Genomic DNA, 27,421 nt, shown 5'->3' with positions numbered 1-27,421 from the left:
TATCCGGTGGTAATACTGGAAAACAAAGTGCTTAGGGCCACGGCCAAGACTCATAAAGAAGCTGTGTTCAAGAATCATCATACTGAACTAGGAGAGTCAATAACACTATTCGAAATCTGAAGTTCCTATAGATGCCAATCATTCTGAACCTCAATGGATAAAGTGAGATGCCAAAACTATTCAAGAGGCAAAAAGCTTTAAGTCCCGCTCATATGATTGCAGCTATGTTTCATTGATAGTTTGGAATTTATAGTATATTCTCTTCTTTTTATCCTATTTGATTTTTAGTTGCTTGGGGACAAGCAACAATTTAAGTTTGGTGTTGTGATGAGCGGATAATTTATACGCTTTTTGACATTGTTTTTAGTATGTTTTTAGTAGGATCCAGTTACTTTTAGGGATGTTTTCATTAGTTTTTATGTTAAATTCACATTTCTGGACTTTACTATGAGTTTGTGTGTTTTTCTGTAATTTCATGTATTTTCTGGCTGAAATTGAGGGACTTGAGCAAAAATCAGATTCAGAGGTTGAAAAAGGACTGCTGATGCTGTTGGATTCTGACCTCCCTGCACTCAAAGTGGATTTTCTGGAGCTACAGAACTCGAAATGGCGCGCTTCCAATTGCGTTGGAAAGTAGACAGCCAGGGCTTTCCAGCAATATATAATAGTCCATACTTTGGCCAAGAATTGACGACGTAAACTGGCGTTCAACGCCAGCCTTCTGCCCAAATCTGGCGTCCAGCGCCAGAAAAGGATCCAAAACCAAAGTTAAACGCCCAAACTGGCACAGAAACTGGCGTTCAACTCCACAAATGGCCTCTGCACGTGCAACACTCAGGCTCAGCCCAAACACACACCAAGTGGGCCCCGGAAGTGGATTTATGCATCAATTACTTACTCATGTAAACCCTAGTAGCTAGTTTATTATAAATAGGACCTTTTACTATTGTATTAGGCATCTTTGGATCACCTTATGATCCTTTGATCACGTTTTAGGTGGCTGGCCATCTCGGCCATGCCTGGACCTTCACTTATGTATTTTCAACGGTAGAGTTTCTACACTCCATAGATTAAGGTGTGGAGCTCTGCTGTTCCTCAAAGATTAATGCATAGTACTACTGTTTTCTATTCAATTCTTCTTATTTTGCTTCTAAGATATCTATTCGCACCCAAGAACGTGATGAAGGTGATGATTATGTGTGACGCTCATCATCCTTCTCCCTTATGAACGCGTGCCTGACAAACACTTCCGTTCTACATGAATTAAGCTAGAATGAATATCTCTTAGATCTCCTAACCAGAATCTTCGTGGCGTAAGCTAGAATGATGGCGGCATTCAAGAGAATCCGGAAGGTCTAAACCTTGTCTGTGGTATTCCGAGTAGGATTCAATGATTGAATTACTGTGACGAGCTCCTAACTCGCGATTGCAGGGCGTTAGTGACAGACGTAAAAGGATAGTAAATCCTATTCCAGCATGATCGAGAACCGACAGATGAATAGCCGTGCCGTGACAGGGTGCGTGAGCATATTATTCACTGAGAGGATAAGATGAAGCCATTGACAAGGGTGATGCCTCCAGACGATTAGCCGTGCCGTGACAGGGCATTGGATCATTTTCCCGAGAGATGACCGAAAGTAGCCATTGACAGTGGTGATGTATCACATAAAGCCAGCCATGGAAAGGAGTAAGACTGATTGGATGAAGATAGCAGGAAAGCAGAGGTTCAGAGGAACGAAAAGCATCTCCATTCACTTATCTGAAATTCCTACCAATGAATTACATAAGTATCTCTATCCCTATTTTATTATATAATATTCGAAAACACCATTATCACTTTATATCTGCCTGACTGAGATTTACAAGGTGACCATAGCTTGCTTCATACCAACAATCTCCGTGGGATTCGACCCTTACTCACGTAAGGTATTACTTGGACGACCCAGTGCACTTGCTGGTTAGTTGTATCGAAGTTGTGACAATCATGAATTAAGATCAGAGCACCAAGCTTTGGAGCCATTACCAGGATTTGTTCGAGCCTGGAGATCACAATTTCGTGCACCAGGGGCTGGCCATTCGGCCATGCCTGGACCTTCATTACTTATGTATTTTCAACGGTAGAGTTTCTGCACTCCATAGATTAAGGTGTGGAGCTCTGCTATTCCTCAAAGATTAATGCAAAGTACTACTGTTTTCTATTCAATTCATCTTATTTCGCTTCTAAGATATTCATTCGCACTTCAACCTGAATGTGATGAACGTGACAATCATCATCATTCCCTATGAACGCGTGCCTGACAACCACTTCCGTTCTACATTAGATTGAATGAGTATCTCTTAGATCTCTTAATCAGAATCTTCGTGGTATAAGCTAGATTGATGGCGGCATTCATGAGAGTCTGGAAAGTCTAAACCTTGTCCGTGGTATTCCGAGTAGGACTCTGGGATTGAATGACTGTGACGAACTCCAAACTCGCGAGTGTTGGGCGTAGTGATAGACGCAAAAGGATAGTAAATTCTATTCCAGTATGATCGAGAACCTCCAAGATGATTAGCCATGCAGTGACAGCGCATCGGACCATTTTCACAGAGAGGAATAGGATGCAACCAACGACAAGGGTGATGCCTCCAGACGATTAGCCGTGCTGTGACAGAGCATTTGGACTATTTTCCCGAGAGGATTGAAAGTAGCCATTGGCACCGGTGACATCCTTACACAAAGCCAGCCATAGAAAGGAGTAAGACGGATTGGATGAAGACAGCAGGAAAGCAGAGGTTCAGAGGAATGAATGCATCTCCATACGCTTATCTGAAATTCTCACCAATGATTTACATAAGTATTTCTATCCTTATTTTAGTATTAATTTCGAAAACTCCATAACTATTTTATATCTGCATGACTGAGATTTACAAGGTGACCATAGCTTGCTTCATACCAACAATCTCCGTGGGATCGACCCTTACTCACGTAAGGTTTATTACTTGGACGACCCAGTGCACTTGCTGGTTAGTTATGCGAAGTTGTGAAGATATGTTTAGACCATGGTTCTGTGCATCCGTTTTTGGTGCCATCGCCAGGGAATCAATTTCGAACAGTAATTCACAACCTGAGTAACAATTTCACATACCAAGTTTTTGGCGCCGTTGCCGGGGATTGTTCGAGTTTGGACAACTGACGGTTCATCTTGCTGCAAAGATTAGGTAATTTTCTTTTTGTTTTCTTTTTAAAAATTTTTCAAAAATCTTTCAAAAATTTTCTCATCTGTTTTCGAAAAAAATAAAAAATGTTTTCAAAAATATATTTTTCTTCAGAATTTTTAAGAATGAATTCTAGTGTTTCATGAAGCATGTTGAAGCCTGGCTGGCTGTAAAGCCATGTCTCAATTCTTTTGGACTCAAAAGAAGAGCTTCTTTATCTTTCTTAGCAAATTGGCTGCTGAATGTAAAGTTCTACTAAAGCTTGGCTGGCTATTAAGCCATGTCTGACCCTTTGATTGGAGCTTTAAACTAAAGAGCATAAGATTCCTGGAATTCATATTAAAAATTTTGGAATCCTTATTTTTCTTTTTCAAAATGATTTTCGAAAAAAATTAAAAGAAAATACAAAAAAATCATAAAATCATAAAAATCAAAAAAAATATTTTGTATTTCTTGTTTGAGTCTTGAGTCAGATTTAAAGTTTGGTGTCAATTGCATATTCATCTTGCATTTTTCGAAAAATTCATGCATTCATAGTGTTCTTCATGATCTTCAAGTTGTTCTTGGTAAGTCTTCTTGTTTGATCTTGATGTGTTCATGTTTTGTGTCTTTTCTTGTTTTTCATATGCATTCTTGAATTCTTAGTGCCTAAGCATTAAAGATTTCTATGTTTGGTGTCTTGCATGTTTTCTTTGCATTAAAAATTTTTCAAAAATATGTTCTTGGTGTTCATCTTGACATTCAAAGTGTTCTTGGTGTTCATCTTGACATTCATAACATTCTTGCATGCATTCATTGTTTTGATCCAAAATTTTCATGCATTGCATCATTTTCATGTTTTTTCTCCCTCATCATTAAAAATTCAAAAATCAAAAAAATATCTTTCCCTTTTTCTCTCTCAAAATTTCGAAAATTAGATTTGACTTTTTCAAAAAATTTTAAAAATCTAGTTGTTTTTATGAGTCAAATCAAATTTTCAATTTAAAAATCCTCTCTTTTTCAAAATCTTTTTCAAAAAAATCAAATCTTTTTCATTTTTCTTAGTTATCTTCGAAAATTACAAAAATATTTTTCAAAAATCTTTTTCTTAATTTTATATCATAATTTTCGAAAATAACATCCTCAATTAATGTTTTGATTCAAAAATTTCAAGTTTGTTACTTACTTGTTAAGAAAGATTCAAACTTTGAGTTCTAGAATCATATCTTGTGATTTCTTGTGAATCAAGTCATTAATTGTGATTTTTAAAATCAAATCTTTTTCAAAACTAATTTCAATCATATCTCTTCAAAAATATCTTCTTATCTTATCTTTTTCAAAATTTGATTTTAAAATATCTTTTCTAACTTCTTATCTTCTTATCTTTTCAAAATTGATTTTCAAATTTGTTTCAACTAACTAACTAACTTTTTGTTTGTTTCTTATCTTTTTCAAAACTACCTAACTAACTCTCTCTCTCTCTCTAATTTTCGAAAATATCTTCCATCTTTTTCAAAAATTCTTTTTAATTAACTAATTATTTTAATTTTTTTTATTTTAATTTTCGAAAATTACTAACCTTTTTCAAAAACTATTTTCGAAAATCACTAACTCTTTTTCAAAAATTATTTTCAAAAATTCCCTTTCTCTCTCATCTCCTTCTATTTATTTATTCATCTACTAACACTCCTCTTCATCTCACATCTCTGCTCTCCTCACCCTTGTGTTTCTTTCCTTACATTACATTCTTTGTCCCCTTCCTTTCTTCCACTCACACAGGGACTTCTATACTGTGGTATAAAGGATTCCTATTATTATTATTATTACTATTATTATTATTTTTTCTGTGCCCTCTTCTTTGTCATATGAGCAGGAGCAAGGACAAGAATATTCTTGTTGAAGCAGATCCAGAACCTGAAAGGACTCTGAAGAGGAAACTAAGAGAAGCTAAATTACAACAATCCAGAGATAACCTTTCAGAAATTTTCGAACAGGAAGAGGAGATGGCAGCCAAAAATAATAATAATGCAAGGAGGATTCTTGGTGACTTTACTGCACCTAATTCCAATTTACATGGAAGAAGCATCTCCATTCCTGCCATTGGAGTAAACAACTTTGAGCTGAAACCTCAGCTAGTTTCTCTGATGCAGCAGAACTGCAAGTTTCATGGACTTCCATCTGAAGATCCTTTTCAGTTCTTAACTGAATTCTTGCAGATATGTGATACTGTTAAGACTAATGGAGTAGATCCTGAAGTCTACAGGCTCAAGCTTTTCCCTTTTGCTGTAAGAGACAGAGCTAGAGTGTGGTTGGATTCTCAACCCAGAGATAGCCTGAACTCTTGGGACAAGCTGGTCACGGCTTTCTTAGCCAAGTTCTTTCCTCCTCAAAAGCTGATCAAGCTTAGAGTGGATGTTCAAACCTTCAGACAGAAAGAAGGTGAATCCCTCTATGAAGCTTGGGAAAGATACAAGCAGCTGACCAAAAAGTGTCCTTCTGACATGCTTTCAGAATGGACCATCCTGGATATATTCTATGATGGTCTGTCTGAGTTATCTAAGATGTCATTGGATACTTCTACAGGTGGATCCATTCACCTAAAGAAAACGCCTGCAGAAGCTCAAGAACTCATTGACATGGTTGCTAATAACCAGTTCATGTACACTTCTGAGAGGAATCCTGTGAATAATGGGACGCCTATAAAGAAGGGAGTTCTTGAAATTGATACTCTGAATGCCATATTGGCTCAGAACAAAATATTGACTCAGCAAGTCAATATGATTTCTCAAAGTCTGAATGGAATGCAAGCTGCATCCAACAGTACTCAAGAGGCATCTTCTGAAGAAGAAGCTTATGATCCTGAAAACCCTGCAATAGCAGCGGTAAATTACTTAGGTGAACCTTATGGGAACACCTATAATCCATCATGGAGAAATCATCCAAATTTCTCATGGAAGGATCAAAAGCCTCAACAAGGCTTTAATAATGGTGGAAGAAACATGTTTAGCAATAGCAAGCCTTTTCCATCATCCACTCAGCAACAGACAGAGAATTCTGAGCAGAATCCATCTAGCTTAGCAAATTTAGTCTCTGATCTATCTAAGGCCACTGTGAGTTTCATGAATGAAACAAGGTCTTCCATTAGAAATTTGGAAGCACAAGTGGGCCAGCTGAGTAAAAGGATCACTGAAATCCCTCCTAGTACTCTCCCAAGCAATACAGAAGAGAATCCAAAAGGAGAGTGCAAGGCCATTGAATTAATTACCATGGCCGAACCCACAAGAGAGGAGAAGGACGTGAATCCCAAGGAAGAAGACCTCCTGGGACATCCAGTGATCAATAAGGAGCTTCCCTCTGAGGAACCAAAGGAATCTGAGACTCATCTAGAGACCATAGAGATTCCATTGAACCTCCTTATGCCATTCATGAGCTCTGATGAGTATTCCTCTTTTGAAGAGAATGAGGATGTTACTAAAGAGCAAATTTTTGTTTTTCATGTTTTCTTAGGTTCATGATCATGTGGAGTCACAAAATAAACGAAAAATTTAGAAACAGAATCAAAAACAGCGGAAGAAAAATCACACCCTGGAGGAAGCACCTGTCTGGCGTTCAACGCCAGAACAGAGCATGGTTCTGGCGCTGAACGCCCAAAATGGGCAGTATCTGGGCGCTGAATGCCCAAAATGGGCATCATCTGGGTGCTGAATGCCAGAATTGCACCCTGGAGAGGAGCTGGCGCTGAACGCCCAGAACAAGCATGGTTCTGGCGTTCAACGCCAGAAATGGGCAACAAATGGGCGTTGAACGCCCAAAATGGGCACCAACCTGGCGCTGAACGCCCAGAGTTGTGTGCAAGGGCATTTTACATGCCTAATTTGGTGCAAGGTTGTAAATCCTTGAACACCTCAGGATCTGTGGACCCCACAGGATCCCCACCTACCTCCACTCGCTCTCTTCTCTCTTCTCAATCATCCTCTATTCCCAATAAACACTCTTCCCTATTAACCCTTCACCACTCACATCCACCCACTCCTCCCCATAAACCTACCCAATAAACTCCACCTACCTTCAAAATTCAAATCAATTTCTCACCCAAACCCACCCATATGGCCGAAACTTAAACCTCCCTCCCTTCCCTATATATAGCCCTCCATTCTTCCTCATTTTCACACAACACAACCCTCTCTTCCCTTCTTGGCCGAAACACACCTTCCCCCTCTTCTCCATATTTTCTTCTTCTTCTTCATATTATTCTTTCTTCTCTTGCTCGAGGGCGAGCAATATTCTTAGTTTGGTGTGGTAAAAGCATAAGCTTTTTGTTTTTCCATTACCATTGATGGCACCTAAGACCAGAGAATCCTCTAGAAAAGGGAAAGGGAAGACAAAAACTTCCACCTCCGAGTCCTGGGAGATGGAAAGATTCATCTCTAAAGCTCATGAAGACCACTTCTATGATGTTGTGGCCAAGAAGAAGGTGATCCCCGAGGTCCCTTTCAAACTCAAAAGAAATGAGTATCCGGAGATCCGACATGAAATTCAAAGAAGAGGTTGGGAAGTTCTAACAAATCCCATCCAACAAGTCGGCATCCTAATGGTTCAAGAGTTCTATGCCAATGCATGGATCACCAAGAACCATGATCAAAGTAAGAACCCGGATCCAAAGAACTATGTTACAATGGTTCGGGGAAATACTTGGATTTTAGTCCGGAAAATGTGAGGTTAGCGTTTAACTTGCCTATGATGCAAGGAGATGAACGCCCCTACACTAGAAGGGTCAACTTTAATCAAAGGTTGGACCAAGTCCTCATGGACATATGTGTGGAAGGAGCTCAATGGAAGATTGACTCCAAAGGCAAGCCAGTTCAACTAAGAAAATTGGACCTCAAGCTTGTGGCTAGAGGATGGTTGGAGTTCATCCAACGCTCCATCATCCCCACTAGCAACCGATCTGAAGTTACTGTGGATCGGGCCATCATGATCCATAGCATCATGATTGGAGAAGAAGTAGAGGTTCATGAAGTCATCTCCTTTGAACTCTACAAAATAGCCGAAAAGCCCTCTCCTGGGGCAAGGCTAGCTTTTCCTCATCTTATCTGCCATCTATGTTACTCAGCTAGAGCTTCCATAGAAGGAGACATTCACATTGAGGAAGAGAAGCCCATCACTAAGAAAAAGATGGAGCAAGCAAGAGAGCCCATTCATGGAGATTAAGAGGTGCAGGAAGCTCATCACCATGAGATCCCGGAGATGCCTCATATGCATTTTCCTCCACAAAACTATTGGGAGCAAATCAACACCTCCCTAGGAGAATTAAGTTCCAACATGGGACAACTAAGGGTGGAACATCAAGAGCACTCCATCATCCTTCATGAAATAAGAGAAGATCAAAAAGCAATGAGGGAGGAGCAACAAAGACAAGGAAGAGACATAGAAGAGCTCAAGGACATCATTGGTTCCTCAAGAAGGAAACGCCACCATCACTAAGGTGGACTCATTCCTTGTTCTTACTTTCTCTATTTTTCATTTTCTCTATGTTAAGTGCTTATCTATGTTTGTGTCTTCATTACATGATCATTAGTAGTAGTAACTATGTCTTAAAGTTATGAATGTCCTATGAATCCATCACCTCTCTTAAATGAAAAATGTTTTAATTCAAAAGAACAAGAAGTACATGAGTTTCGAATTTATCCTTGAACTTTGTTTAATTATATTGATGTGGTAACAATGCTTCTTGTTTTCTGAATGAATGCTTGAACAGTGCATATGTCTTTTGAAGTTGTTGTTTAAGAATGTTAAATATGTTGGCTCTTTAAAGAATGATGACAAGGAGACATGTTATTTGATAATCTGAAAAATCATAAAAATGATTCTTGAAGCAAGAAAAAGCAGCAAAGAACGAAGCTTGCAGAAAAAAAAATAAGCGAAAAAAAAAGAAAAAAAATAGAAAGAAAAAGAAAAAGCAAGCAGAAAAAGCCAAAAGCTCTTAAAACCAAAAGGCAAGAGCAAAAAGCCAATAACCCTTAAAACCAAAAGGCAAGGGCAATAAAAAGGATCCCAAGGCTTTGAGCATCAGTGGATAGGAGGGCCCAAAGGAATAAAATCCTAGCCTAAGCGGCTAAACCAAGTTGTCCCTAACCATGTGCTTGTGGCGTGAAGGTGTCAAGTGAAAACTTGAGAATGAGCGGTTAAAGTCAAGGTCCAAAGCAAAAAAAGAGTGTGCTTAAGAACCCTGGACACCTCTAATTGGGGACTTTAGCAAAGCTGAGTCACAATCTGAAAAGGTTCACCCAATTATGTGTCTGTGGCATTTATGTATCCGGTGGTAATACTAGAAAACAAAGTGCTTAGGGCCACGGCCAAGACTCATAAAATAGCTGTGTTCAAGAATCATCATACTGAACTAGGAGAATCAATAACACTATCTGAACTCTGAGTTCCTATAGATGCCAATCATTCTGAACTTCAATGGATAAAGTGAGATGCCAAAACTATTCAAGAGGCAAAAAGCTATAAGTCCCGCTCATTTAATTGGAGCTATGTTTCATTGATAGTTTAGAATTTATAGTATATTCTCTTCTTTTTATCCTATTTGATTTTCAGTTGCTTGGGGACAAGCAACAATTTAAGTTTGGTGTTGTGATGAGCAGATAATTTATACGCTTTTTGGCATTGTATTTAGTATGTTTTTAGTAGAATGTAGTTACTTTTAGGGATGTTTTCATTAGTTTTTATGTTAAATTCACATTTCTGGACTTTACTATGAGTTTTTGTTTTTCTATAATGTCAGATTCAGAGGTTGAAGAAGGACTGCTGATGCTGTTGGATTCTGACCTCCCTGCACTCAAAGTGGATTTTCTGGAAGTCCAAATGGCGCGCTCTCAATTGCGTTGGAAAGCTAATAGTCCATACTTTGGCCGAGTTTAGACGATGCAAACTGGCGTTCAATGCCAGCTCTCTGCCCAATTCTGGCGTCCAGCGCCAGAAACAAGTTGCAAAGTGGAGTTCAACGCCCAAAATGGCACAAAAGCTGGCATTCAACTCCAAGAATGACATCTCCACGTGTAGACTTCAAGCTCAGCCCAAGCATACACCAAGTGGGCCCCGAAAGTGGATTTATGCATCAATTACTTATTTCTGTAAACCCTAGTAACTAGTTTAGTATAAATAGCACTTTTTACTATTATATTTATCATCTTTGGAATCATCTTTGGAATCATCTTTGGATTATCTTTTGATCTGTTGATCACGTTTGGGAGCTGGCCATTCGGCGATGCCTGGACCTTCATTACTTATGTATTTTCAACGGTAGAGTTTCTGCACTCCATAGATTAAGGTGTGGAGCTCGGCTGTTCCTCAAAGATTAATGCAAAGTACTATTGTTTTCTATTCAATTCATCTTATTTCGCTTCTAAGATATTCATTCGCACTTCAACCTGAATGTGATGAACATGACAATCATCATCATTCCCTATGAACGCGTGCCTGTCAACCACTTTCGTTCTACATTAGATTGAATGAGTATCTCTTAGATCTCTTAATCAGAATCTTCGTGGTATAAGCTAGATTGATGGCGGCATTCATGAGAGTCCGGAAAGTCTAAACCTTGTCCGTGGTATTCCGAGTAGGACTCTGGGATTGAATGACTGTGACGAACTCCAAACTCGCGAGTGCTGGGCGTAGTGACAGATGCAAAAGGATAGTAAATTCTATTCCAGTATGATCGAGAACCTCCAAGATGATTAGCCATGCAGTGACAGCGCATCGGACCATTTTCACAGAGAGGAATAGGATTCAACCAACGACAAGGGTGATGCCTCCAGACGATTAGCCGTGCTGTGACATAGCATTTGGACCATTTTCCCGAGAGGATTGAAAGTAGCCATTGGCACCGGTGACATCCTTACACAAAGCCAGCCATAGAAAGGAGTAAGACGGATTGGATGAAGACAGTAGGAAAGCAGAGGTTCAGAGGAATGAATGCATCTCCATACGCTTATCTGAAATTCTCACCAATGATTTACATAAGTATTTCTATCCTTATTTTAGTATTAATTTCGAAAACTCCATAACAATTTTATATCCGCCTGACTGAGATTTACAAGGTGACCATAGCTTGCTTCATACCAACAATCTCCATGGGATCGACCCTTACTCACGTAAGGTTTATTACTTGGACGACCCAGTGCACTTGCTGGTTAGTTATGCGAAGTTGTGAAGATATGTTTAGACCATGGTTCTGTGCATCCGTTTTTGGTGCCATCGCCAGGGAATCAATTTCGAACAGTAATTCACAACCTGAGTAACAATTTCGCATACCAGTGCGCATGCACGCCCCTGTGCATACGCACACGACCCTGCTTTCTTATAAAACCCTTGTTTTCAAGTCTTTCACCTTCCCAACAAGCTTGTAACCTTCTGAGATGCTGTTTCAAGCTTATAAAACCCCATTTTCATCCTTTAAGTCTTAAATCAATATAAAATGCCTAGTGATTGAGAGGAAGCTAGGGAAGGGGGTAACTTCTGGATGAAGAAAGGGGATATAATGAGGAGTTATGGCTAATGATGATGTTATGAGTTGCTAAGCAGGATGGGAGAATGGCTGTATATAATATAAGCCGAATGGTTGTGTATAATATAAGTCGAATTGCTGTGTATGATAAGAGCCGAATGGCTATGTGTAAAGGATGATTATGCATTGGTTATAGATGATTATGAATGAATTATAAAGATGATGAAATCGAAATTGATTGTGATGTGCCTCCGGATAAGATGCAGTGGTATTAACCACTTGCTCCGGGTAACAGGTGAGAATGCCGGGTAAGATGCAGTGGTATTATCCACTTGCTCCGGGTATGAATTGAGAATGAGTGGATGAATGAATGAATGGTAATGATAATGGAAGAGTGTTTCTGTATGTGATTCCGGATAAGATACAGTGGTGTTATCTACTTGCTCCGGGTTAATGTCAATAAGCCGGCTAAAATACAGTGGTGTTATTCACTTGCTCCGTGAAAATTCATGGCTTCGGGTAAGACGCAAGGGCTGTGTTCTGTTGCCGCTTGCTCCGGGCCGAGAAAGTAACACTGCCTGGGTAAGAGGCAAGGTGAAGTTGTTCCCTGCTCCAGGTACGCGGGTAAGATGCAAGGGTTGTGGTGTTGTCCCACTTGCTCCTGTGTTTGGTGTTCTGTCCAATGGTTAGCTACCAGGACATGTCGGGTTGGCTTTGCAACCGACAGATGAGACTCATCAACCACTAGGACAGACATACATCATATGCATCTATATGTCTTTTTTGGATTGCCTAAGTGATTGCATAATTAAATGCTACTTGATTATCTGCTATATTTGAATCCTATTTGTGATTTTCTCTATTTGTAATAATTGTAGTTGTTGTATTTGGTTCTATTGGTGGTTGGGAGGTTCGGAGGAGTTGGAAACGGGAGTTCTAGATAGCTCTGAAGACCCTTAGCTAGTTGCCTATTTGAATTTCCTGGTTTAGTTATGTTTTAAGCTTTAATTATCTGTTGGAAGTTCTAGGAATGCCTTCTGCTTTCCCAAGAAATTATTTGTTAGATATGTGGGTACTGTTACCATGCTAAGAACCTCTGGTTCTCACCCATGCGGGTTTTGTGATTTTCAGATGCAGGATGTAACAACCCCGGTTTTCGAGTACGCGAGATCTTTTTTGAAAGTACGAAGTTCTCCGGAAGATCAGTAAGGGAAAAACCTTTGATATATCATCAAGTATCTCAATCCTCATTATCATTATGTCATCTTTAAGTTAGAACCTTTTCCGAGACAAGCTCGATAACGCGGTCGCGAAGAACCTAGTTTTTGAACCGTATCGGTTAGGAATTTTGATTCGGTTTTTCGTAAATAGTCTCAGTTTGACAAACCGGACCCAATTTATGAGAGAAGAGATATAATAGGATGATATTATAATTATATTAGTATTAGAAGCTTCTTGAATGATATTATAAGGTTACCTGATCAGTTTTAGTTAAAAACAGAATAATCGGTTTAACAGGGTTCACAATTTACTGGTGCAGCTTAGCACCAGCACTCTTTGATGACTTTAGCAATGCTAAGGCCTCATTATTCATGTTTTATTCTCATAATAAATATGTTACTAGTGTCATTTATTCTAGTAGCTCAGAAAATAATTTTTAGAGATGTTTTTGCAAGTGTTCCGATACATCTAGTTTTAGTAGTTATACACATGAGATATTTTAAAATTATTTTAATCCACCTCCAAGCCAACCAATCACAACTCACCCTACACCCCCAAAACCCCCAAGGCTGGCTCATTTTCACTTTGTGGCCGAAAATAGGTAGAGAGAAAAAGAGAGAAAAGATCTTAGTTCCAAATCTTCAAAGCTTGATTTCTGCTGAACTAAAACTCAAATCAAAATTCCAATCCGACCAAAATGATCCTCTCTTCTTTCTCTACATGATCATATGACTTATCAAGGCTGGGATCAAGGTGAGTTGGCTGCACCATCTCTCTTTTGATTCGGTTTCAAGGAAACATTTTTAAATATGTGTTTTCTTGATGTGATTTAGGAGGAAAAAGTGCTTAAGGACCACCTGAAAGTTTGATTGAATTAGGAGCAGCAAAACTAGGTAGGGTGTCACAAAATTAATCTTGATTATTTGTGTTTGAGTTGTGTGAATGTTGTATTATTTGGCTGTGCTAAAAATTGGTTGCATATATGATTGATTCTTGGTGAAAATTTGGTAAAATTTTGATGAAATTTGATGAAATTCAAGCTTTAAAGTTCATGTTCTTGGGCAGCTGGAAAAACGAAACCCTAAGCTTAAATTGAGGTTCAATTTATGTTGAAATCATGTAGAAAAGATGGGGTTTTAGTGGCTGCAATTTTATTTTGAATTATGGTAAAAATCGGTTTCTGAAAAGACTGAAAAACGGGTAAAAACAGAGAAAGAATCTGAAGAACATGAAGAACACTTTGAATGTGATGAAGAACAATGAAGAACAGGCCTTAGATCTTAAAAAGGGAAAGGAAGTAAAATTTTTGGTGTTTTAGGGGTTGTTTGGTAATTTCTGAAAGTTAGGGTGGTAAAAGTAGAAATATTAAAAGTTACAGGTGGTAAAAAGTGAATTTTAAAGGTTAAAAGTAAAAGTAAGTTAATTTTCGAAAATTTAATGATAAAATAATAAAAAATAATAAAATATTAAATAATAATATTTAATTAAAAATAATATTTTAATAAAAATAATAAAATAATGCGGAAAAGGCAGTTTTCTATAAAAGCTTTAGAAAGACAACTTTAAGCGCAGAATCTCATAATTACCTTCATAAAACACTTAGGGAGTGGTAAAAACATATTAGTGAGGCAAAGATAAATAAAAGATAAAGAGTTGAAGAAAGGATAAAAATCGAAGAAAAAGTCTGTAAAGTTTTAATGACAAAAAAACAGATAGAGACTAGTGAACGAACTAGGGCAACGTAGTTAGTCCTTGAATTGCGAATAGGGTTAGGTATTATATGAAAAGTTAAATTGTTTCAGTATAGACTTAATGAACCTATACTTGGGGCAGGCTAACTAATCATACCAAAATTTACATAAGCTTTAAATACATACGTTAAACAGAGAAAGCAGAATAAAGTAAAGAAGCGCATAGAAAAGAACAAACAGAGCAGAATAAAGAAACAAAGTGAAGAGAGTAATATGATAAAGAGCAGAGGACCTATTGAGAGGTCATTTGTTGCATTAAGGCAACCTCAGAGATATCTATATGTTCATCTGCTGGATTGTGGCAGTCAGATAGATAATGGTGCAACCACTGAGAAATGCTTTCCTGCGGTACATATCCATATTTTATTTCTGTAGTGGCAGAGGGGTTATTTCCTGTATACAGGGGTATAGTCAACAGGAAAGCCATATCTGGCTGGTAATGCTGGGTTACGTCGGGAGTGGGTAGAAATCGACAAATGAGCTCATTACCTGCACTAGGACTAGACATGCATCATTCTTGTCTGCGCTTTATTCTCTGTTGTATTCCTACTTGTGTTTGATCTATTTCTTTATGTTTGTTTGCTCGAGTGTTATGTCTGTGCTTTATCTTCTTATTCTTCTGCTTGTGTTTTGTTCTCTATTTTTCTATCTATTTTTAACTTCTGTTTACTACAATACTGTATTCTATTATCCATCTGCTAATCAAAAATGAATAAATGAATGTAACTAACAACCCCGACCCTACTAAGAACTCCACAGTTCTTACCGCTTCTCTCCCTTCCTCCCCCTCATATGGAGACGGGCGTGATCTTCTATGAGTTCGAGGACCCTTACGTCTACGAGGATCCGGTACATCACAGTTACTTCATCATGGGATTGGAGCCTCGTACTAGACGATATGCGTTACCTAATCGAGCTTTTCAACATCCTCTGTCTAGCCCGCATTTTGACCCTAATGCTCCTTACGACTTTCCCTTATCCTGGTTACATTCTGACGCACCTAGACATACTTTTCCTGATGATCCTGAGCACCCTATACCAGCTCAACCTTTGAATGAGGCGGTACCTGAGCCTATCATTCCTGATGAGCCTGAGTTAGCTGGTGACTATGTACCTGTGATACCACCAGAGTGGGACTTTCCCCCTGAGCCGATCCCTGACTTTCCACAGCCTGATGAGCCGGCACTACCGGACGATGGGGTAGCTCCTATATACGCGAATGGACCTGTGCTCGCGAATGGTTTTGTACATAGTGACATCAGTGTTTCTGGTGGATCTGAGGGTATAGCTGTAGCTACGGATGATGAGGAGGAGGAGGATCCCGAGATAGAGATAGAGCAGGATGAGGAGATGGACGAGCCTCACGGCGATTCTCCGAACGGCCACATGTAGATATAGTTTGACTGCGGAAGGGGGATTCTTTTGATGACACTCTAGTCTGACATTATCTGATAGTTAGTCTCTCACTTGTGTTAGTACACCCGAGAGCTAGGAGCTATATAGTGGTTAGGCTAGCCTGGGCGCCAGCTTAGTGGCTTTTTGTATGGGCCAGGCCCTGGGAGTGTCGTGTAAATATTAGCTACGTAGGATGACGAGGATGTAAACTGACTTGATCTTGTGTAAATGCTACATGTTTTGTTATAGTGTACATGATGTATATTATTAGCTGTACTTCTATGTTTCTTTATGCCGCTTTTCTATTACTCCCAATGTATGCTTGTTTATTTTACCTGAACATCCGCAACAAAAAAAATAGTTACTCGTAAAATTGGCATCTCTCTAACAAGGAACAGGCTCATATATTAAATAAATAATAATAATTAGGAAGGATAAGTACACTTAGCTTCTTGTATGACCATGGCATACTGGAAGTTGGGTCGTTACAATTTGGTATCAGAGCAGTTCGTTCCCAATAGAGCCTGGGGAGTGGACTGACTATGCTTCATTGCATACTCTGTTGTGTGTCTCATGCTTATAGGATATCTATGTGATATGTGTTGCATGATTGTCTCTGTGTTTTCATTCTGGGAGTGTTCACACTTGACTTGAAGTGTTAAGACTGATCACCTTAATAATGATTGTTTGGTGTGAACAGGACCACGATGGGTTCACGGAGACGAGGCGTACGGGAAGGAATTCCTAATATTAACTACGAGAGGGAATAGGAGACGTTTATGACTACCATGAACACTGTGGCTGAGGCAGTGCGTGAGGCTGCAGTAGCAGCGGCTAGGGCTGTTGATCGTCTTGGAGTGAGAAACGAGAATGAGAATGAGCATGGGGAAGATAGTGGAAATGATGAGAATAACTTGGGGCATTTCGAAAGACCTATGACCCTTCTGACTTTTCTAAAGGTTAAACCGCCTAAGTTTAAAGGTACACTCGTTGCGACGGATACTAACAACTGGTTTCGAGCTATTGAACGATCACTGTGAGCGCAGCATGTTCTGGAAGGCCAACACGTGGAGTTTGCTACTTATATGCTGGAAGGAGAAGCTGAGCATTGGTGGCAGGGGATACAGCGACTGTTGCAACAAGATGAAGGCGATATTCCTTGGAATACTTTTAAGGATGAATTTTATAAGAAGTATTTTCCGAGGGCAGCTCGTGACGCTAAGGAGATGGAACTTATGCAGCTGAAACAGGGTAACACAACTGTTGCAGAATATGCCCGTAAGTTTGATGACTTGTGCCGTTTCTCCAAGATCTGCCAAGGGAATCCTGCTGACTTTGAAGAATGGAAGTGTTTGAAGTTCGAAGGGGGCCTTCGTGAGGATCTGATGAGTTCAGTAGTTCCATTGGAGATACGAAATTTTGCTGAGCTGGTTAATAAGTGTAAGTTAGTGGAAGAATGTGCTAAGAAGGTAAGTGCCTCTAAAGCAAGTCGTCAAGGATTTCCACCAAGGAACTACAATAGTTATAATTGGCAACCACGAAGGACAAACTTCAAGACACCTGGTGTGCCACAGCGAAGGAACCCACAAGCTGGTAACGTTCCTGCTCGCCCTACGGGTGGAAACGGAGGTAGACCAAGGCAGGATAATGGTAAACGACCTCAACAGGCACAGGTGAATACTGCATGTAGACAGTGTGGAAAGGATCATGGTACCAGGCCTTGCCAAATCAGAACATTTACTTGTTACAATTGTGGGGAACCGGGACACTTGGCGAGGAGTTGCCCAAAAGGACTTTCTCAAAATCCAATACGAACCCAACAACAAGGTCGAGTGTTTGCCATGACTGCTGATGATGCTATGCAATCAGACGCCCAGATCCAAGGTCAGTGTTATGTCAAGAATCGATTTCTAACTGTACTATATGACTCGGGTGCATCGCATTCCTTTATCTCTTTAACTATTGCTCGTGAGTTGGGACTAGATTTCTCTGAGTTGAACTTTGATCTAATTGTCCATACACCTGCGTCCCAAAATGCTTTGACTAGTTTAGTGTGCCTGCAAGTACCATTCACTATTAGGAACAGAACTTTTATACATGATCTAATCTGTTTGCCTCTATGTGGTTTAGAAGTTATTCTAGGGTTAGATTGGTTATCTAAGTATCATGTTTTCCTTGATTGCTATGAAAGAACTGCTGTTATTCCGTCTGATAGTTTAGATATTAAACCATTTCTGTCTCATACTTTATATCTAAATTCTGTAAGAGTTGCATTAGACGGGAGTGATTGTGAGGGGTAGTTCTGTTAGCGGCTAGCTCGAGTGACAGTGAACTAAGCTTAGAACAAATTCGAGTGGTGAAGGAATTTCCTGATATTTTCTTGGACGATATACCTGAGTTTCCTCCTCAGCGAGAGATAGAATTCAGCATTGAACTTGTACCTGGAACCGGACCGATTTCCATAGCACCGTACCGGATGTCACCACTGGAACTTGCAGAGTTAAAGAAGCAATTGGATGAGCTGCTTGGAAAAAAATTTATTCGTCCCAGCGCATCACCTTGGGGAGCCCCGGTGTTGGTAGTAAAGAAGAAGAATGGTGGAATGCGACTTTGTGTACCGACAGCTAAATAAAGTCACTATCAAGAACAAGTACCCACTTCCACGAATAGATGATTTAATGGATCAGTTAAAAGGTGCAACTGTGTTTTCGAAGATTGATTTGCGATCGGGCTATCACCAGATTCGAGTGAAAGAGTCAGATATACCAAAGACTGCATTTAGAACTCGATATGGTCACTATGAGTATACGGTTATGTCGTTTGGACTAACTAATGGTCCTGCGATTTTCATGGATTACATGAATTGTATTTTCCGGAAGAGCATCTAAGGACTGTATTGCAGATACTAAGGACTCGGAAGTTATATGCTAAACTATCAAAGTGCGAGTTCTAGACAGAGAAGGTGGCATTTTTGGGACATGTTATATCACAGGGAGGAATTGCAGTGGACCCTTCAAAAATTGAAGCAGTAGTGCAATGGGAACCACCTACGACCGTTACAGAAGTTCGGAGTTTTCTTGGACTTGTTGGATATTACCGGAGGTTTATTAAAGGGTTTTCACAGATAGCCTTACCTCTGACTTACCTTACACGAAAGGAAGTTCCGTTCGTTTGGACGGCTGAGTGTGATAGAAGTTTCAAGATGCTTAAGGAGAAGTTAACAACTGCACCTGTATTAGTACTACCCGACCCGCAGAAACTTTTTGAAGTATACTGTGAAGCTTCTCATAAAGGACTTGGATGTGTGCTGATGCAAGACAAAAATGTGGTGGCTTATGCTTCCCGGCAGCTGAGACCTCATGAACGAAATTATCCGACGCATGACTTGGAGTTGGCTGCAGTAGTGTTTGCTCTAAAGATCTGGAGACACTATTTGTATGGGGCTCAACTAGAAGTTTTCTCTGACCACAAAAGTTTAAAGTATATCTTTGATCAGAAGGATCTTAATATGCGACAGCGAAGGTGGATGGAGTTCCTGAAGGACTATGATTTTAAGTTAAGTTATCACCCAGGAAAAGCGAATGTGGTGGCAGACGCTTTGAGCAGGAAGATTTTGAATATCTCTTGGATGATGATAAAGGAAGAAAAGTTACTCGCAGAATTTGAGGACCTTAAGTTGGCTTTGACTGAGACATCAAGTGGAGTCCGTTTGGCCCAATTGCATATAACACCAGATTTTAAGATTAGAATTCAGCAAGCGCAAGCACAGGATTCAGAAATGATGACGATGCTGAGACAGATGAAAGTAGAGGAACCGGAAGCTGTAAGACTAGATCGTAGCAGCCTCTGGAGATACAAGAACAGAATTTGTGTGCCTAGCTCTGGAGATTTGCGGCAAAGGATTCTTGCAGAAGCTCATCAAAGTAGATTTTCTATGCATCCTGGAGTAACAAAGATGTATTAGGATTTGAAACAAATGTTCTGGTGGCCAGGCTTGAAGAAAGAGGTAGCTGATTATGTCTCAAAATGTTTAACCTACCAGAAGGTGAAGGTAGAACACCAGAAACCGTCAGGAACCCTGCAACCCTTAGAAATACCACAATGGAAATGGGAGCAGATCACTATGGATTTTGTCACGGGATTGCCAAGGACCTCAATAGGACACGATGCCATTTGGGTAATTGTGGACAGGTTGACAAAATCAGCGCACTTCCTTCCGATTCGAGTTGACTATACATTAGAAAGGCTGGCACGGATATATATTCAAAAAATCGTACGATTGCATGGAATACCTTCGTCAATTGTTTCAGATCGAGATCCGAGGTTTACTTCCAGATTCTGGGGAGCTTTCCAGAAAGCATTGGGAACAGAATTGCATATGAGTACAGCATACCATCCTCAGACAGACAGACAATCAGAGCGGACAATCCAGACATTGGAAGACATGCTAAGATCTTGTGTGATGGATAACCAAGGCAGTTGGGATAGGTATTTGCCATTGGTCGAGTTCGTCTACAACAACAGTTACCAACAAAGTATCGGGATGGCACCATATGAAGCTCTCTACGGAAGGAGATGTCAGACACCATTGTGTTGGAATGACGACGGAGAAGCTAGTGTCTTAGGTCCAGACTTAGTGCAAGAAACTACTGAGAAGATAAAGGGGATCCGCCAGAAGATCCAGACAGCACAGAGCCGTCAAAAGAGTTATGCCGATAATAGACGTAGACCCCTAGAGTTTAGTGAGGGAGACCATGTCTTTCTTAAAGTAACCCCAACTACTAGAACAGGTAGAGCCCTTAAGACTAAAAAGCTTAACCCTCGATACATAGGACCTTTCCAAATACTTAAAAGAGTCGGTCTAGTAGCTTATCAAGTAGCCCTTCCTCCAAATCTGTCAAACCTTCATGATGTTTTTCATGTCTCGCAACTTAAGAAATATATTCCCGACGAGAGCATATTTTACAACCAGAGACAGTACAGTTACGAAATGATTTGACATATCAAGCATCACCAGTTCAGATCGTAGAAAGAAGTGATAAGTAGCTAAGAGGCAAAATCGTTCGCTTGGTCAAAGTAGCTTAGGGACAAAGAGGAGAAGAAGAACACACTTGGGAACTGGAAGATAAGATGAAAGTTGATTACCCGCATCTATTCTCAGGTAACTGAAATTTTGAGGGCAAAATTTTCTTTTAGGAGGGTAGAATGTAAAAACCCCGGTTTTCGAGTACGCGAGATCTTTTCTGAAAGTACGAATTTCTCCGGAAGATTAGTAAAAGGAATACCTTTGATATATCATCAAGTATCTCAATCCTCATTGTCATTATGTCATCTTTAAGTTATAACCTTTTCCGAGACAAGCTCGATAACGCGGTCGCAAAGAACCTAGTTTTTGAACCGTATCGGTTAGGTGTTTTGATTCGGTTTTTCGTAAATAGTCTCAGTTTGACAAAACGGACCCAATTTATGAGAGAAGAGAGATAATAGGATGATATTATCATTATATTAGTATTAGAAGCTTCTTGAATAATATTATAAGGTTACCTGATTAGTTTAAGTTAAAAACAGAATAATCGGTGTAACTGGGTTCACAATTTATTGGTGCAGCTTAGCACCAGCACTCTTTGATGACTTTAGCAATGCTAAGGCCTCATTATTCATGTTTTATTCTCATAATAAATATGTTACTAGTGTCATTTATGCTAGTAGCTCAGAAAATAATTTTTAGAGATGTTTTTGCAAGTGTTCCGATACATCTAGTTTTAGTAGTTATACACCTGAGATATTTTAATATTATTTTAATCCACCTCCAAGCCAACCAATCACAACTCACCCTACACCCCCAAAACTCCCAAGGATGGCTCATTTTCACTTTGTGGCCGAAAATAGGTAGAGAGAAAAAGAGAGAAAAGTTCTTAGTTCCAAATCTTCAAAGCTTGATTTTTGCTGAACTAAAACTCAAATCAAAATTCCAATCCGACCAAAATGATCCTCTCTTCTTTCTCTACATGATCATATGACTTATCAAGGCTGGGATCAAGTGAGTTGGCTGCACCATCTCTCTTTTGATTCGGTTTCAAGGAAACATGTATAAATATGTGTTTTCTTGATGTGATTTAGGAGGAAAAAGTGCTTAAGGACCACCTGAAAGTTTGATTGAATTAGGAGCAGCAAAACCAGGTAGGGTGTCACGAAATTAATCTTGATTAGTTGTGTTTGAGTTGTGTGAATGTTGTATTATTTGTCTGTGCTAAAAATTGGTTGCATATATGATTGATTCTTGGTGAAAATTTGGTGAAATTTTGATGAAATTTGATGAAATTCAAGCTTTAAAGTTCATGTTCTTGGGCAGCTGGAAAAACGAAATCCTAAGCTTAAATTGAGGTTAAATTTATGTTGAAATCATGTAGAAAAGATGGGGTTTTAGTGGCTGCAATTTTATTTTGAATTATGGTAAAAATTGGTTGCTGAAAAGACTGAAAAACGGGTAAAAACAGAGAAAGAATCTAAAGAACATGAAGAACACTTTGAGTGTGATGAAGAAAAATGAAGAACAGGCCTTAGATCTTAAAAAGGGCAAGGAAGTAAAATTTTTGGTGTTTTAGGGGTTGTTTGGTAATTTCTGAAAGTTAGGGTGGTAAAAGTAGAAATATTAAAAGTTACGGGTGGTAAAAAGTGAATTTTAAAGGTTAAAAGTAAAACTAAGTTAATCTTCGAAAATTTAATGATAAAATAATAAAAAATAATAAAATATTAAATAATAATATTTAATTAAAAATAATATTTTAATAAAAATAATAAAATAATGCAGAAAAGGCAGTTTTCTGTAAAAGCTTTAGAAAGACAACTTTAAGCGCAGAATCTCATAATTACCTTCATAAAACACTTAGGGAGTGGTAAAAACATATTAGTGAGGCAAAGATAAATAAAAGATAAAAAGTTGAAGAAAAGATAAAAATCAAAGAAAAAGTCTGTAAAGTTTTAATGACAGAAAAACAGACAGAGACTAGTGAACGAACTAGGGCAACGTAATTAGTCCTTGAATTGCGAATAGGGTTAGGTATTATATGAAAAGTTAAACTATTTCAGTATAGACTTAATGAACCTATACTTGGGGCAGGCTAACTAATCATACCGAAATTTACATAAGCTTTAAATACATACGTTAAACAGAGAAAGCAAAATAAAGTAAAGAAGCGCAGAGAAAAGAACAAACAGAGCAGAATAAAGAGACAAAGCGAAGAGAGTAATATGATAAAGAGCAGAGGACCTATTGAGAGGTCATTTGTTGCATTGAGGCAACCTCAGAGATATCTATATGTTCATCTGCTGCATTGTGACAGTCAGATAGATAATGGTGCAACCACTGAGAAACGCTTTCCTGCGGTACAAATTCATATTTTATTTCTGTAAGGCAGAGGGTTATTTCCTGCTACAGAGTACCGTGACCACCTGTTCCATTTCTGTAGTGGCAGAGGGGTTATTTCCTGTATACAGAAGGTGTTTCGGCATACATCCCTGCAGTGGCAGATGTGTTATTTCCTACGTGTGGTGGACCCTGTGGTGGCAAAGGGGTTATTTCCTGTACACAGGGGTATAGCCAACAGGAAAGCCATATCTGGCTGGTAATGCTGGGTTACGTCGGGAGCGGGTTGAAACCGACAAATGAGCTCATTACCTGCACTAGGACTAGACATGCATCATTTTTGTCTGCGCATTATTCTCTATTGCATTCCTACTTGTGTTTGATCTATTTCTTTATGTTTGTTTGCTCGAGTGTTATGTCTGTGCTTTATCTTCTTATTCTTCTGCTTGTGTTCTGTTCTTTATTTTTCTATCTATTTTTAACTTCTGTTTACTACAATACTGTATTCTATTATCCATCTGCTAATCGAAAATGAATAAATGAACGTAACTAACAACCCCGACCCTACTAAGAACTACCCAGTTCTTACCCCTTCTCTCCCTTCCTCCCCCTCAGATGGAGACGGGCGTGATCTTCTATGAGTTTGAGGACCCTTACGTCTACGAGGATCCGGTACATCACAGTTACTTCATCATGGGATTGGAGCCTCGTATTAGACGATATGCGTTACCTAATCGAGCTTTTCAACATCCTCTGTCTAGCCCGCATTTTGACCCTGATGCTCCTTACGACTTTCCCTTATCCTGGTTACATCCTGACGCACCTGGACATCCTTTTCCTGATGATCCTGAGCACCCTATACCAGCTCAACCTTTGAATGAGGCGGTACCTGAGCCTATCATTCCTGATGAGCCTTAGTTAGCTGGTGACTACGTACCTGTGATACCACCAGAGTGGGACTTTCCCCCTGAGCCGATCCCTGACTTTCCATAGCCTGATGAGCCGGCACTACCGGATGGTGGGGTAGCTCCTATATACGCGAACGGACCTGTGCTCACGAATGGTTTTGTACATAGTGACAGCAGTGTTTCTGGTGGATCTGAGGGTATAGCTGTAGCTGCGGATGATGAGGAGGAGGAGGATCCCGAGATAGAGATAGAGCAGGATGAGGAGATGGATGAGCCTCACGGCGATTCTCCGAACGGCCATGTGTAGATATAGTTTGACTGCGGAAGGGGCATTCTTTTGATGACACTCTAGTCTGACATTATCTGATAGTTAGTCTCTCACTTGTGTTAGTACACCCGAGAGCTAGGAGCTATATAGTGGTTAGGCTAGCCTGGGCGCTAGCTTAGTGGCTTTTTGTATGGGCCAGGCCCTAGGAGTGTCGTGTAAATATTAGCTACGTAGGATGACGAGGATGTAAACTGACTTGATCTTGTGTAAACGCTACATGTTTTATTATAGTGTACATGATGTATATTATCAGCTGTACTTCTATGTTTCTTTATGCCGCTTTTCTATTACTCCCAATGTATGCTTGTCTATTTTACCTGAACATCCGCAACAAAAAAAATAGTTACTCGTAAAATTGGCATCGCTCTAACAAGGAACAGGCTCATATATTAAATAAATAATAATAATTAGGAAGGATAAGTTAGTAACACTTAGCTTCTTGTATGACCATGGCATACTGGAAGTTGGGTCGTTACACAGGACAGGCGACACCTCACTAAGGCGTGCTGGAAGCTTCTGATGTTGTAAAGATCTTCATCTCTTGGGTTTATTTTGGTTATTTAGTATTTGGTTAGATACTTATTATCTCCACCTATTATATATATACTGTATTAATTCCTCTTAGAGGTGATTTTGGAGACTCAGGTGTTTCTAACTCTGTACGTTGGGTTTTCTTTTGGGTTTTTCCTATATATCTATATATGTATAACTATGTGCTCAGACCAGTCTATCTTCACGATCCGAGTCTTGAGTTTTGTTATATGTATTTTGGAACTCTTGGTATATTATCTCCTTAGCGTGTTCTATCTTGCTTCATCTGCTTTATTGCATCGTGAGCTTTACGCTTTTCGACTTAACGACTTTTGTTTTATTCCTTTCTTCAAAGGTTCCTAGTTATAAACCTTTTCACTATATTATATATTAAATTTTATTTTTAGAGGTCGTAGTGCCTCGCCACCTCTGTTATACATCTTAGGTGTAAAGCTCTGTGTGGTAGGGTGTTACATTATGGTATCGGAGCAGTTCATTCCTGTAGAGCCTGAGGGACGGACTAACTATGCTTCTGGGCATACTCTGGATGTCTGTACATGCTAAATTAGGATATCTAACTGATATATGTGGCATGAATTTTCATGAGCATGGATTTGGGACTTTGAAGCACTAGACTTGCGATATTGAGACTGATCACATTGATATCACTTGTTAAGTATGAACAGGGACCAGATGGCGACTCGTGGACACAATCACAATCGACGGAGAGATAGGGCTAGTAACACAGAACCTGAGAACAATCTCACAAACTTTATAATTGCCCTAGAGAATATGGCTGCTGCTATGCAGGCTACGGCTGCGGCATTAGTGAATCAAGCCTGTAATAGGAATGGCGTTGACGGAGAGAAGGGTCCAATGACCTTAGCAACCTTCCTGAAGGTAAATCCACCAATCTTTAGGGAGACGACGAACCCCACAGTGGCAGAAAAACTAGTTTCACGTGATGGAACGGGCTTTACAAGCATAACAAGTCCCTGAAAATCAATGTGTTGAATTTGCAACTTATCAGTTAACGGGTGAAGCCCAGTATTGGTGGCAGGGTACACGACACCTACTGCAGCAAGACGATGTTGCAATACCTTAGAATACCTTTCAATTGGAATTCTACAAAAAGTACTTCCCCAATTTGGTCAGGACAGCTAAGGAGCTTGGATTTTTGCAATTGAAGCAAGGTCAAATGTCTGTAGCTGAATATACAAACAAGTTTGAGGAATTATGTCAATTTTCCAAGATTTGTCAAGGTGCTTCAGGAGACTTTTAGGAATGGAAGTGCATCAAATATGAAGGAGGACTCCGGAGTGATATACTTTGTTCAGTGGGTCTGATGCAGATCAGAGTTTTTCTCAGACTTGGTAAACAACAGTAGGGTTGCAGAATAGTGTTTAAAGAAAGCTGCTATGGAAAAAAATGATGACTGAGAATTTCACCAAAGGGAACATAGTCAGAACTTCGCACCAAGGGGCCAAGAATTCAAGAGAAAAGGAAAACAGTCAGTGGCTGCTTCAGATGATTCAAGTTGTCGAAAATGCGGAAGCTATCACCCGAATAGGCCGTGTCATTTTGGTTCTTGCTTATGCTATAAGTGCGGTCGTCCTGGGCATATGTCCTGGAACTATCCTGATAAACCCCAATTTTGTGATTTATCTTGTGCTTAATTTGGGGGATTTTATCAACTTATCTCACATTTATTCAATGAAATAGCATGGTTTTGTAATTCTCCCTAAATTTGTGCTTAGGTGTGAAAACATGATTTTTATGCCTTAAAATAGCTAAATTTAATTCACTTTAATTCTATTGGATGCCTTGATGTGTTTGTTGAGTGATTTCAGATTCATAGGACAAGTATTGGATGGAAGAAGTGAAGAGAAAAGCATGCAAAGGGGAGAATTCATGAAGAAATGAGCATTTGGAGAATTAAGGGCCACGCGCACACGTTATCCACGTGTATGCATGAGTTGAAGATTTGCAAGCCACGCGCACGCGTCACCCACGCGTACGCGTGAGGAGGAAATTGGCCATCGACGTGCATGCGTCGTCCACGCGCACGCGTGACGAGCGGTACCTGACTCACTTAAAGTGAATCGCTGGGGGCAATTTCTGAGCTTCCCAGGCCAAGATCCAACTCATTTCTGAGGAAATTTCATGCAAAATTCAAGCTTGGGAAAAGGGGAGAGCACTTAGTTGTAGATTAGCATCATGTAGTTTAGTTTTCTA

At 39.5% G+C, this 27,421-nt stretch overlaps 1 non-coding gene across 1 annotated transcript; it reads right to left on the bottom strand.

The window, feature by feature from the left end:
* Nucleotides 1–5,576: 5,576 nt before the first annotated feature.
* On the bottom strand, nt 5,577–5,684 carry LOC112739403 (small nucleolar RNA R71). The gene has a single exon (XR_003170340.1). It is a non-coding gene; the product is annotated as a small nucleolar RNA R71 (small nucleolar RNA).
* Between the last annotated feature and the right edge of the window lie 21,737 nt (nt 5,685–27,421).

This window comes from Arachis hypogaea, chromosome 13 (assembly GCF_003086295.3).
Source record: "Arachis hypogaea cultivar Tifrunner chromosome 13, arahy.Tifrunner.gnm2.J5K5, whole genome shotgun sequence".
Classification (NCBI taxonomy): Eukaryota; Viridiplantae; Streptophyta; class Magnoliopsida; order Fabales; family Fabaceae; genus Arachis; species Arachis hypogaea.
Note: the sequence above shows the minus strand (reverse complement) of the source record. Positions and strands in the feature narration are given on the sequence as shown.